The sequence below is a fragment of the Ochotona curzoniae genome, unplaced genomic scaffold, assembly GCF_017591425.1.
Source record: "Ochotona curzoniae isolate NIBS_2020 unplaced genomic scaffold, NIBS_Ocur_1.0 contig_883, whole genome shotgun sequence".
NCBI lineage: Eukaryota > Metazoa > Chordata > Mammalia > Lagomorpha > Ochotonidae > Ochotona > Ochotona curzoniae.
The window spans coordinates 47,143,665-47,158,169 of NW_024466599.1; positions in this window are offsets into that span (position 1 = coordinate 47,143,665).

A 14,505-nucleotide genomic window follows, 5' to 3' on the forward strand; every position below is an offset into this window, starting at 1 on the left:
CAGCTGCACTGGCTAGGCTGTAGCCCCTACAAGCGTGAGCTGGAACTGGGGTTTGCCAGACCCGGCCAGGCTACAGTACCCACTGGCAAATACTGAGGTGAGGTGGGCCATGCCAGACTGGGCTGTGGCACCTGATTTGCACACGTTATACCGGGGTGGGGGATAGGAGGCAAACCTGGTAGGGAGGATGCATGGGGTTCTCCTGCTGGACCACCACTCCCACTGGTGAGCGTGAGAAGAGAGCTGGGATGTGGGGCAGACCAGGCCCGGCAGGGTTATAACACCTGTTGTTCTGTGACCTGAATCAGGAGAAACCCAGGCTGAGTTAACTGTTCCTACTGGTGCAGGCACAAGTCAGAGTGGATGTGGGCTGGATGGGCTTTGCTGTGGCATCAGCTGGCAGATGCTGGCAGTGGGGGCTAATTCTGTTGAGTTAAATTGCAGAACCACCTGGAGAGTACAAGATGCAAGAGTGGGAGTGAGTCCACTGAGAAAACAGTGGGCACCCTCCTCTTGGGTTGCTACTCCCACTGGTGAGCAGGGGAATCAAAACTGGGGCAGGCATGATGAGACAGAGAGTGGCACATGCTGGCACGTGTGTGGGCTGGATAGTTGGGCTGGTTGGGTTGAAATAGGCTTCAATTCCCATTAACATACATGAGAACTGAATGGGATGTGGGACAGACTGGACAAGTCTACTGTACATATTGGCAAGTATTGGCAAGCATGAGAACCAAGGCAGGGGCGGGCCTGGTGGGGTTATTGCGGGTTGTTCCGAATACAGATCCCACTGGTGTATGTGAGGGCCAAGTATGTAGTGGGCAGGATAGGGCTCAGCTGTAACACCCATAGGTGTTGAAATCAGGGCTGGAGACAGAACTGACCCAGCCATTGCAACATGTGTATAAGCTGATTGGGGTGACAGACTATTCTGGACCCTGTATTGGCAAGCACACACAAAAATCAGGTCTGGGATCACCTCAGATGAAGTTTCTTTGGGGATCCCTCCAATTGAGTTGCTGGACTCAGAACCCCTAAGTTGTTAGGGGAGAATTTTAGGTTCCATGGTCTGACCATGGAATACCTGTATCGGAGCTGGGCCTCCTCAGTGGCTTAGACAGAGCAATGGACAGCATATCCAAGCACACATGGAGGATATAGTAGTGCATTACAGTCTGCAAAAGACATCTGGTACCATAGCAGAGGATGGAGGATAGACCAAATTGATCAACTACCCTAGCCAAGTGTTGGCAGTGAATATCTGGGCAAACAGAGACTCTAAGGTGGTGGCTGTGTCAACCAGATGGATTCTGGAGAGATTTCAAAATGCTTATGATAGCAAGATCAGCAATAAGTCAAAACTATTGAACTATCAAAACCTCTTAATCAAGACCTCAGAGCATGCTCCACATTGGAGACCCTGAGTAGTGTCAGGTCACTGTCCTCTATCCCAAGGTCTTTGGGAAGCTGAATGTGGCTTTTCTCTTTAACCTCCCCTCTCCCCTCAGATACAGGAAAGAAAAAAAGAATGTGGAAATAATGGTCTCACCCACCTTCCTGTAGCATTTGACCCTTATCACCCTAATCAACTATGTAAAAATCATCAAAAACAAAAATAATTACAAAAAAAAACTATAAACTTTCCAGATAAGTACTGAGATTTAGGGATGAGAAAATAGCAGTGTGCATTTGGAATTCCTGTGTTTCAGCCTCAACTGCCATTCAGAGATAATCTTATAGATGCCAGCAAGGAGGCAGTTAGATGGTAGCTACTGTCATTCCATTTAGTGGCTGTGAGGGAAGCCTGGCTTCACAAATCGAAAGAATCATTTCAAACCTGATTGACTCACATAGAGATTGGAGAGACGATCCCAAGCTACATCTTCAGGAGTGGTAGAGGAGCATTTACTAAAATATGAACCCTGCCTTGCCTGCTCAGTGCCATTTGCTCTGTCAATTATTTTTGAAGAAAAAATAAGTAAAAATTGATGAGTGCAGTGGTGACCAAACTGGCCTTCTCAGAATCTTCAGTGAATGACCTTTCTAATAATTTTATTAAGCAACGCATTTGCTCTTCACAAGGTGCTATGCAGTGATGACTACAGAGGGATTTAGGCTTTGATGTTTGGAAGCAAGAATAGTCACTGAGTGAGTGCAGGCACGTCCATGTTTGTTCTACCAGAAAGTGCAAAAATGAATGATGATTGCAGTTATAATTAACCTTCTAGAGAAAGCAATTTTCCTGGACTGACATAAATAGAGTGGCTCTTCATAGAGTATATTTAATATCTTGGATGCCGAAGAGTAGGTACTATAAAATCTGAGCAATAAAAATGAAGCTAGATATTACCATAAAATTACATCCTTAACAAAATATAATACTGAATATACACAAATGTGTATTGGAAGTATATGGCTCTTAAGTTCATTTTTTATTTCTAATTTTGCTTAAAATTCCAATGAAATAGAAATCATAATTCTCTGTTTATAGATGAGAAAACTAAGAAACAAAGAGGCAAATTATATTAGAACTATGAGACAGAATTATTGGATAGGGACACTAATTTACGGGAGATCTCTCTCCTGTAGACAACAGAGAGTTGGGTTTTCCTTTATGATGAGTTTTCCTTGACTGATGAGTTTAAGCCATTGATATTCAGGGTTAATATTGATAGGTACTAATTTGGTCCCGTCATTTTAGCAATGGGTTGTTCATTGTTTGATTTAGTGTTCTTTTGTCATCTTACTGGGATGTTCTTCACATTTGCCTTTGCTTTTGGTGGATGCTATTCCTCTTGTCATTCAGGAGAACCTTTTTAAGTATCACTTGTAGGGTAGATCTGGAAGAGGTGAATTCTTTGAGCTTCTCTTTCATGTGGAAGAATTTTAGTTCATTTCCAAAGACAAAGGAAAGCCTTGCTGGGTAAGTTGTTTTGGGCTAACAATTTTTATTTTCTTTTAGAAGTTGAAATATGTCACTGTATTCCCTTCTGGCCTATAGACTTTCCTCTGAGAGGTCAGCTTTGAGTCTGATTGCCATTCCTTTGTGTGTCAATTGATTTTTTTTTTCATTTGCACATTTAAGGATCTTTTCTTTGTGTTCGACTGAAGAGAGCTTGATTATCACGTGTCTTGGTGAAGATCAGTTTTGGTCAATCCTAATGGAAGTTCAGTGCCCCTCCTACATGTTGTTTCCCAATTATTTCTCCATATTTGCTTCTATTATTTCATTGAATACATTTTTAACCCTGCTTCTCTGTCTGTGCCTGATGGAATTCCGTAAGTCTTATATTTGTCCTTTTAATAATGTTTCTTAATTTGTGAATACTTTTTTTTAACTTGACCCAGCTCCACTTCCAGCCTTTCAATTATTTCCTAATTGTGACAAGAAGTATCTTCCAATTCTTTGATTCTCCCTTCTGCCTCACTCATTATAGCATTTAATCTTTCTGCTGATTTTTAAATTTACTTTATTGCATCCTTCTTTTCCAATAATTGGCTTGGTTTTGTATCATTGTTGCTAGTTCCTATGTGACATATTTCTTAAATTCCTGAGTGTGCATCTCATTGCTGATAAGAACCTTTACAACAAGCTTAAAGTTCTTTATCCCCCATTTCCTCAATGTATTCTCTCAGTTAACTGAGGTTGACAAAGGTCTTCGCTTCTTTGTAGGGGAGTCTTCAGTACTATTCACTGTAACTCTGTCTCTTCTTTTGCTCTTGGTCATTGTACTTTGAGCTATTACATTCTTCTCCTTGGGGCAGGTTTCTAAGTTGTGTTACCCATCAGTCTACAGGTCAGTTTTGCTGATTGAGGTTGGTACCCAGGTCTTCATTTGTAGTCATTTCTGCCATTCTCTCCAGCGAGTTTCAGGTCTGGGCCCTCATGTTAGACTTCCACCACAATCTCCATAACCCTAACTCCTGGTTCACCATTCTGCATCTCCTGCGATGCCATGCTGTGGCTGTACCACTGCCTGTATAACCTTTCTCCACTTCTGATTCGAGCAGTTTCCAGGATGCCAGGTTTCCTAAATAACTGGATTATTAGTGATGTTAATTTTGCCACAGCCTGCCGGCTGTTAGGCCACTTGGACCTATTTTGTATAGGACCCGTAGGATGCCAAAGTTCGTGCTATTTTCCCTATGGGACAAATGCACTGAACCAAGCTGGAAGTGAGTTTGCTCCAAGTTTAGTGCATGCACAGCTCACTGTTGTCCCTCCAGTATCACATCCTTTGCCACACTGTACAGAATGGTGCCTGACATGGCACTGGTTGTGGTCCGAATCTGCTAGCTATTCGGTCTGGGGACTACCTGGATATATTTTGGGTAAAACCTGTAGGGTGCCATGTCAGTACTGTTTTACCTGTGGGATGAGTGCAGTGCACTGTGCCAGAAATGAGTTTGTTGCTGGTTTAGCATGTGCACAGCTTGCTGTTGTCCTTCTAGCCCCACGGCCTTTGCTTCCGTACACAATGTAGTGCCTGGTGTGGCAATGGTGGGGGTCTGGGCTGTGAAATCTGCCCTGTTCCTGCTTGGGGTCTGGTACTCTCTCTCTGCTCATGGTTGAATCAAAAAAATCAGCAGGATGAGCAGTTCTATGCCTGGGTTCACCTCCTGACCTCTTGGTGAACTACCCTTCCCACATGGCTGCCAGTGGAGCTCTTGCCACAAGTGCAGCTCAGATGGCCACTCACTGCCTGATACTGGGTTATCTGGTCATTGCAAATACCACGCCATGGTCTCTGCTACTTCCCTGTGTCCACCATTCTCCAGGTTCTCCTCTGCCATTGGCCTGTCCTCTTATATTTCCTGGTATCTACTCTGCTTCACTGTGTCTAATGATTCTCCATCTATTTAAACATGTTAAACATACCTTATTCCACCATCTTGATTCTCCCCGGAACTATGTCTTAAAATAAATTTGCTTTAAATCTCTAACTGCAGCCCTCATGCTCTGCCAATCATGAGAAGCTAAAATAATGTATATTGTTTTCACTGTCAGGGCAAATATCTATTGATTCATTAATAGCTTCCTGACTCTGTTCACTTAAAATCCAATGGAAAACACTGGGTACTCTGTTGCATTTGGGTAAGTCATACAAATACCTTATGGAATAGAATACACTGGGATGTAGAAAGCCTCCCTTCCCATATACTCCATGCATGAAACAAAATCATTTCTGGAAAGATAATATATTCTTTCCATATTTTAATCAGTTGTGGACAATTTGTAAACATTTCTATAATAATTTCAAGTCCTGTCAACATCTTAAAACCTAAAGACCTCCTATTCATTTCAGTTTGTTATTATGTGATTTATCTGCACCGTACATCTTCAGGAAAAGCTAAACAATGTATCTATAAAAATATTTGGGGTTAGTGAAGTTATCTCAAGCTAATGTTAGATTAAATTGATTTTTATTTATTTAAAAGGCAGAGCAAACTTCCAATTGTTGTTTCACTCCCCAATGTCTGTGACAGCTAAAGCTGGATCATTTCTAAGCCAGAATCCTGAAATGCCATCCAGCTCTGCCTTGTGGGTTATTGGGACCCAAACACTAGAAGCTTCATCTGCTGTGTTCCTGTGTGAGCATTATCAAGCAGTTATATCAGAAGCAGAGTATGGACTCCGACTCTGGTACTCTGATATGTTAATCAATGACCCAAACACCTGCTCCCTCTTTACAATGATAAATGGGCATCTATGTGATTCCTTTTGACCTACCAACAAATAAAACAAATAGAGGGCTGGCAGGGTGGCTCAGCGCACTGATCCTCTGCTCATAGCACCAGTATTCTCATATAGGGATCAGTTAGTGTCATGGTCTTTCCATTTTCCATCTAGCTCCCTTCTTAGGACCTGAGAGGGCATAGAGGATGGTTCAGGTTCGTGGACACCTGAATCCATGTGTGAGACCCAGAGGAAGCTCCTGGTTTTGCATTGGCTTAGCTCCAATAATTGTGGCCATTTGGGAAATGAAATAGTGGATGAAAGACCTCTATTGGATAAAAGTTGTCTTTGCTTCTCCTTTACTCTCTTTACAATCTGCCTTTCAGATAAAAATACATAAATGCTGAGAGAAAGGGAAGGAAGGAAGTGAAGGGAAAGGAAGAGAAGGAGAGAGGAGTGGAAGGAAGGGGAGGGGAGGGGAAAGAAAGGGAGGGGAGGGAAGGGAAAAGGAGAAGAAAAATAAAATAAGTCAAATTTGGGGGATGCTCCTAGCAGGTAACATGTTAATATGTCATCTATGCACTGTTCCATTTCTTCTGTTGGATTGGTACATTTCTTAGAATACTGTTAGTGCATTAAGGGACAATGTACATAGTCAAGTTTTTAAAATTCTGTTTTATAAACTATTGTAAGTTCTACCAGCTTTCCACTGTCACCCTGATCACTTCTCTCTGATACAGAGAAAGGACAGTAAAATTTATGCATTATGTATCAGATATTGCAAGATAGTGCTTCAGTAAAAGGATCAAACACTTTATCAAGTTCCAAAAGGAAGATTTTATTATGGAGATAGGTTTAAATGTATTTTTTTCTTCTATCCAAGCAACTTTTGTCCAACCAAAGTGAACATAGTGATGAAAATGTTTCAGGGAATACCCAAAACAAGAATTCATGATTTAAAATGATTTTGGTATTAGGAAAAGCCTTCTAGTCCCTGAGTACACATAATGACATAGCATATGGAACAGTGAATGGAATCCCCAATTTTCCAGGGACCTAGATCCCAGGACTGGTGTTACTTTTCCCTTCTGCACAATGAGGAGAAGGTGCATAGATCACACGTGTGTTGTATATGTACTACATGATCATCGCTCTACAAAGTGCATCACACATCATTTCTTGTAACAACCAGAGCAGCCCTAGAAATCCTGTTGTTATTATTGTCATGTAGGTGAGATCCAGTGCTGCTATGTAAAACTCTTAACATTACAAGAAGAGGAGAAATCAGAACCAATTTTGTCTGAAATCAAAGCACATCCTATTTTACAACACTGCATTTTTTTAAATTTTTATTTTTCAGGATACAGTTCTATAGGCACAGGGATTTCACATTCCAGCCTCTTCATTTACTGCCGCCCCCATATCCCCCTTGATTAATACAATAATATAGCCAATCAACAACAGTAACAAGTCCATCATTCTGCTATTTAAGTGTATCATGACTTTGTAGACAAGGATATTAAGTCCAGCATCCTACTTGTCAAGATATATTAATAGTTCCATTAGCAATACATCTTTTATTCAGAAGTCTATTCTGGAACATATCCTCAAACAAAACAGTATCTAAAGGATTTTTAAGACATACCATGCATAAGACTAAATTATGCATTTCAAAGTGTGATGCAAATATAGGGCCTAAGAACATCAGCCTTTTGATGTCCAAGTCTGCATATTTAGAATTTGGTTCTCTCTCTTTTTAAAGTGTGTGAATAGTGTTTGAGGAAACTTGCATCTGATTTCTATTTTGTAACATGTGCCTCACAGAGAGCTCAATTAATCCTCAATTAATCTTAAGAATGAATTAGTTTATGGCATTTCCACAGTTCCACGTTTAACCTCAGGATCCATTCTGTATAATTAAAAGCATCTATGGTAAGCTCTACATGGAGTGCAATCCTTATAAAAAATGATTTGAAGATTTGAAGATTTGAAAGAATATGTAGGACATCTTTGCTAAAATTTCTATCTGTATTTAATTATTATTCCTTGTTTCACTCCTTTAATATTAGAATTCAAATTTACCTTGTTGAGGATTCAGTGACATATGAAGAGGCTAAACAATTACTAAGTAAGAGAAAATTAAGGCACTGGGCTACTTCCCTGATCTGCTATTCACGGATCAATGATTTTTAACTTTTCATTATCCACATTTGACTTACTAAGGGGCTAATCCAACCTCTCTGTCACAAAGTATAACATTTAAATTAAATAACCTTTTAATATTAAAAGACAATAGTTGCTTGAAACCCCTTAAAGCATATTCCATTAACATATCTACTATAAGGGAATATTTCAGATATTATCTTCTAATATGAGAGTCCTAAAAAATATGTTGTTAAAAGAGAAACTGCTCAATCTAGCAGTGTTTACTCAAGCAAGAAAAGAGGTCCCAGCGCGAGGCAGCACTCGGGCTAAAGCTAGTTCAGAAAGTCAAGCAACCATGAACATATGCACGTGCACTGGACATGACGAGGCATCTGTCTTCTCTGGAGTTGATCTGATCCACTAACAGATTGGCTGTCCTTGGCTGAATTACAGATACTACGAGCGGCTGAAACCACGTTACTTGATGAAAAGAATAATCATTAAGATAGCATGAGCACAAAAAAGTCAAATTCAAAATCACATGATATGATAAATATTCAGTAAATTATGTTTCTTAAATTTTCACCAAAAGTAAACACTTTTCAAATAAACCATAAAAAATGGTTCAAGAACAGAATGAATAACAGAACTCTTTCATGAAAAGATACCTTATAGTATTATACTGATATACACTACAAAAGGATTATTTAGGGAAATTTAATTTAGCAGTAAGAATTATAACCAACACGAAAACAAAAATGCAGCCTAAGGACATATTCAAGGCATTGATTGGCAGTGAAGAGTAAACAAAAAGAATCTTCAAGGGTGATTTAGTTTCTGGCTTGGGTGGTAACTCATCACTGACATTAACCTAGATGAAAAGCACACAGAAAAATGTATTAAATTCCATCTAGGACATGTTAAAATTAAGGTGATGTGGAAATCCCAGATGATAATCACCAATAGAGCACAGAAGTATATTCTCTTGCTAAATTGAACTATTTGAGGGCAGGGACCTTGCCTTATTGGCTTTGTTGCATTTCTTCAAATATAGATCCATATGCTCGAAATAACTCAATAAAAAAATTAACTCAATTGACAATTGTATTTTGGAAAGGTCAGAAGGTCCAAGAAAATGAGATATAATAACTATCAAAATACCTGTTGTGTTCTTTTCAGTCTTGCTTCACCAGGGTGTGGAAGTACTCACGTGTGTTTCTTGTCTCACCCATGCAGAACTGAAATAACACTGCCGGGAACAGGATTAAAGCAAAGTTGTATGGTTTCTGCAGGAAGTTTTGAAAGTATTTAGTATAATTTTAATTTCAATAAAGAAGTCCTTGATGTCACATATTTAGCTTGTTCACAATCATGTATACCTTAGAATAAATGGAAATATCCAATATTGTGAAACCCTTCCAGATGAAATCCCTTGGGTATTGCCAGGTCTTTTTCCATTGAATACATTGCTTGTGCAGTTCTGTTATATCTATGAAATCCAATTTCTCCATAAAGCCTGTGATCAGACTGTATAACCTATTTTTTCACATTAGCCGGATTCTTTAATATGGCTTTCAGTCAGAATTATTTGATCTCTTTAGCTTTAAGTTTCTAAAGATAAGTTCAAGAATCCAACCTGTCTGTCTTAAGCTGTCAATTGTCATTTCAGTATAAGAACTTTTTTAGCAGTCATTATCAAATCTTGAATAAAGAAAATTCCCTGAGTGACAAATCCTAATTGCATCTCACAGACCATTTCTAAAAAGGACCTCCCCCAATTTAATGGCCATGCTCCCTGCAGAAATTTTAACAAAATGTGACAGAAAAGGTTTAGACACACACAACTAAGTACCTCAAATTGTTTTGAATAAAATTTTGCCGATGTGAATTAAATTGGGCAAATCTTAGTTGGCATGACCTGTTTTTGAGTATTTTTGCCTGAAATAATAAACGGAATCTACCCTGTTATTATTTTTTAATTCTTCTGAGATAAGCATATTCTTGAGACAACAAAGAGAATTAAAGATAAATTAATCTAGCCACCACAATTCATCACATTTTCATGATGTGTTTTTGCCAAATATTGAAGAACGTAAGTCTAGAGAAATTTCCAGTGATATTCTGAGTATTGTGTCTACTTCTTAGTCCTATCCGTCCAAGTGCTCCCAAATGTCAAAAATGGCACCAATTAGAACAAGACATTTCCCAGCTACATGATTTCCAAACTGAAGCGGTCAGTTAGGTTAGATATATTTGCTTACTCATCAGTATTACTGATATAGTTGGAGCACCCTACACTGATTAGTTTTCCATGCCAAGCACTAAACACAAATACAAATGATAGCAACTGTCATTGCTTCCCAAGACAGATAACTCTTGTCCACACAACCTTTTGAGAGGGACCCATTACATCGCCTATCTCCCTGACAGCAAGCTGATCTCATCATCTGTCCTCAGTCCTGGTTGCAGCGGTCCATTGTTAATAGGGGTGAAATTGATTCACTGTGTAGTGTCCTTCAAGAATTGCTTCCTTCTGGTTGTTGCCTGTGATTCCCTCTTTCTCTTTCCACATATCTTCAAGCAGCTTTCTCTCTTGTCATTCCATTTTAGGGAGTCACCAAAAGTATTTATTAAACAAGCTTGGCTCCCATCTATTCAAGCATGTCAAATGTTACTGAATTCATACCTTTTGAGTGAGCTACTCCTACAATCTGCAACATTTTTAATCTGTAATCTGATGGTAACATTTTAAAATTGGAGTTCAGACTGTTCCTGACCCCAACCTGTGGTAACCACCCATTCTTCCATTTTGTAATAATGCTCTAAATAGTCCTTTTTAATCTGATTTTTCTCTTATATAAGTTTCTTTGGTGGTTCTGTTTTTAGGACTTACTTGTCCTTGTATCCATATTCTTATAGAACAGCATCTGGTGCATATTGGGTTTTCAGTAACTATTCTTGGATGGAAAAATACATTTTAGTGCATAAATAGTCCATAATAAGATCTGTAGAGTAACCTATTCAGTGATTAAATCATGACCATCAGTCTGGTCACAATTTGAAAAAGGTTTATACTTGACCAAGATTAGTAAATAGGGAAACAATAAATCTGCCTCAAGACAACTGGCTTTCAGCCATTGCAACATCAGCATTTGCTCAGTCTTCAGAAACACAATTTTCTGGTCAGCATGCGACTTTAAGAAAGGCTGTCAACTTGATTACTGAAAAGTGTCCCATGAACTGAAAATAACATCACAGCATAAAATTCTGCCCCTGCAGCTGAAATGTCCTGGATGTTTGTATGCCAGCAGTCAGTGCCAGGAAACCTTTCGCTTTACCAGTTAGGCAGCTAGCTGGGGAAACTGCATATGGCAGTCAGAACTATATGATGTGTAAGAGATAAAAGCAGTAGGTGTTCTGTCTGAAAAGTGGAGTATCTTTCAGTATTTGAAGACTGAACTGGTTAGTCCTGACTTGGAAATAGTTAGAGGTGTGTGTGTGTGTATGTGTGTGTGTGTGTGTGTGTGTGGGCGTGCATGCAATGGAAGGGCAGGGGGAGGGGTTTGTAACTCTCATGGCTTCACAGGCATCCAGCAAGTTTGTGGTGATCACATCAATATGTAGAGCATATTACACAAGGTGCCCATATTTCTCAGCAGAGTTGATTAATAGGTGATATCAACAACTATGACATGACACATTCTAGTTCTGTCAGCAAACAAAAACATTTCTACGTTGTCAGCCGAATACCTAAGTCTTATTTTCCACAATAAATTCTCCATAGCTGTGGCTGAAAGATAAATATTAAGCAATAGTCATAAGCCCAGCATTCTGCTATTTAAGTGTATCATGATCTTGTAGGTATAGACAATGATAGAAAGTCCAGTATCCTATTGTCAAGGTATATTGAATAGTTTCATTTGGAATCCTCCTTTTATTCTAGAGTGGAGATGCATACTATTGCTGAAGGACTACACTATTGTAAAAAATATGGGGCAAAATGGCTGGGGGAAGGAATTTGAAGGGAGGAGGGGGAAGATCCCTGAGTCTATGGAACCATATCATGAAAACTAATACTTTTAAAAATATAGAAAGATGTTGAAATACATTCAGTTTTTAAAATAGGTATCTTGAGCTGACTGGTGACCCATCTGTGGCTACTGTTGGTGAGCATAAGGCAGGCATGTCAGGAATGGATCTGTGTGAAGACTTGTAGAAGGGCTGCTGACATTCCTGGTATAGATAGTTGACACTCAGCTAGACACCAATGAGGAAAACGAGTGACATATTTCAACTTCTAAAAGAAAATAAAAATTGTTTGCCCAAAACAACTTACCCAGCAAGGCTTTCCTTTGTCTTTGGAAATGAAATAAAATTCTTCCACATGAAAGAGAAGCTCAAAGAATTCACCTCTTCCAGATCTGCCCTACAAGTGATACTTAAAAAGGTTCTCCTGAATGACAAGAGGAATAGCATCCACCAAAAGCAAAGGCAAATGTGAAGAACATCCCAGTAAGATGACAAAAGAACACTAAATCAAACAATGAACAACCCATTGCTGAAATGACGGGACCAAATTAGTACCTATCAATATTAACCCTGAATATCAATGGCTTAAACTCATCAGTCAAGGGTCACAGATTAGCAGACTGGGTCACAAAGGAAAACCCAACTATCTGTTATCTACAGGAGACACATGTCACCAACAAAGATATGGGGTGAAAGTGGAAGGATGGAAAAAGATATTCCAGGTTAATGGAAAAGCAAAACAAGCTGGTGTAGCCATTCTTAGATAATATAGACTTTGACTGAAAATTTTAAAAACAATGAAGAACGAAACCACAAAATGATCAAAGGATGCATTCAGCAAGAGGAAATCACCTTACTAGTTTCTTATGAAAACAGTTTTTCTCTCTTGCTTTTTCTTTTCTAGTGTAGCTATAAATTTGTTTTGTTCATCTTAAAAAAATGGCTCTTTCTTGTTGCAATTTGTAGTTTCAATTTCATTATTTGTGCTGTGATTTTTATCATTTCTTACTTTCTGTCCATTTTTTTCTTTTTTACTAAGTCCTTGAGATAAATTATTAGATCATTTACCTGAGATATTTCAATTTTTGAAAGCATCTGATGTTGTAAATATCCTTTCAATACAGTTTTTGCTACTTCTCATGGGTTTTGAGATATGTGTTTTTATTTTAATTTCTTCAAAAAGCTTATTTTTATTATTAATTTCTTCAGTGACACATAGATCACACAGTAGCATTGTTTTCTTCAAGAAGGTTTTTTCTTTATTTTATTTTTTATATCTTCAATGACACATTAGTCATTTGGTAGCATGTTATTTAACTCCATATTGTTGTAATTTTTCTCTTTTTCTCCTACTGTTGATTTTGTTTTGTGGCTTTTCATTTAAGGGGATGTGTAGTAATTGTGTAATGGATATTATAATATCAAGATGTGAGGATACAATGCAGTATGCATCTCTACTTCGAAATCAAACAACTCCACTCAGCTGTCCCTCAGAACTAGCAGTGTTGTTTATGTTGGAGCAACTTACCCACAGAAGGACGGGATTGGATAGGTGAGAGCTGGTAGCAAGGTGCTGCTTTTCTAACAGGCAAAATCCTGGAGGAAGGAAGCCCCTTTAAGAAATCTTTTCCAAGAAGAAAATAAGTTGTCAAAGATAAGCATGCATTGTGGCATGGGTTGTCATGACATTAGGATGTGGCATAAACGTGTTTTAAGAAACAGCATCTACAAAGTCCTTCCAAGCTGATGCAGAGTTATGTTGATATCCCCAGAATTTGATTCCAGACACAATACATTTCTACTCAACAGGATGAATAAACATGTTAAATAAATGGTTAATTTGACAGCAAAGTCATGTACTATAGCCAAAATCCACTTGAATTTGAAGGAATAGTGTTCTAGTCAGAATATGTAAGTGAAAGCATGAATAAAATATTATTTAAAACAGGAATGAAGAATATTTTGTCTGCTAAGGGCCATTTGGATATTTATTCACATTCTTTGTGGCCATATAAAATTACCAACTTAAGCTACTGTATTTGATTTTGAGAGCCGCCTGCCATGGTGTTGGGCAAGGCCAGAGCAGGACTTGTAATTTTGTAGGTCTGATGTAGCCAGTAGGCTGGACATGTCCAACCCTGATTTAGGAGATGATAGATGATATTGCCAGTGTCACATTTCATTGTGAGTGACCAGGTAAGCAAGTTAAATCAAGAATCAAAATACCTATGGCTCATGTCAGAAATTCTAACTTAAAATTTATAAAAATAAACTAAGATCAGATGTGCCATCTGAGCTACATATTTGTGGGAATGAGATTCTGAAGTGATTGTCCTTCAGAGGTAGTCATACTTAGGGACAGTCCTGGGTCTTGATGGGATAGGGGCACACATGATAAGCATCCAAAAATTTATTTATTAGTTATATGAATCTATGTGTGTTACAAATCTTGTGTCAAATTTGTTAAGTAGTATAATGAAAGATCTATGGTAGTTGATAAATCTAAGTAATTCTATCTTATATTGTTGTTTTTTTAATGACAAAATGAACCCAGGATTTTTCTTTCTTATATTAAAGACAGAACCCAGGATTGTTTCTCTCAGAAACTTGACCTAACTTGTCCTGGAAAGAATTCAGGTTGAAGAGGGCTTGGG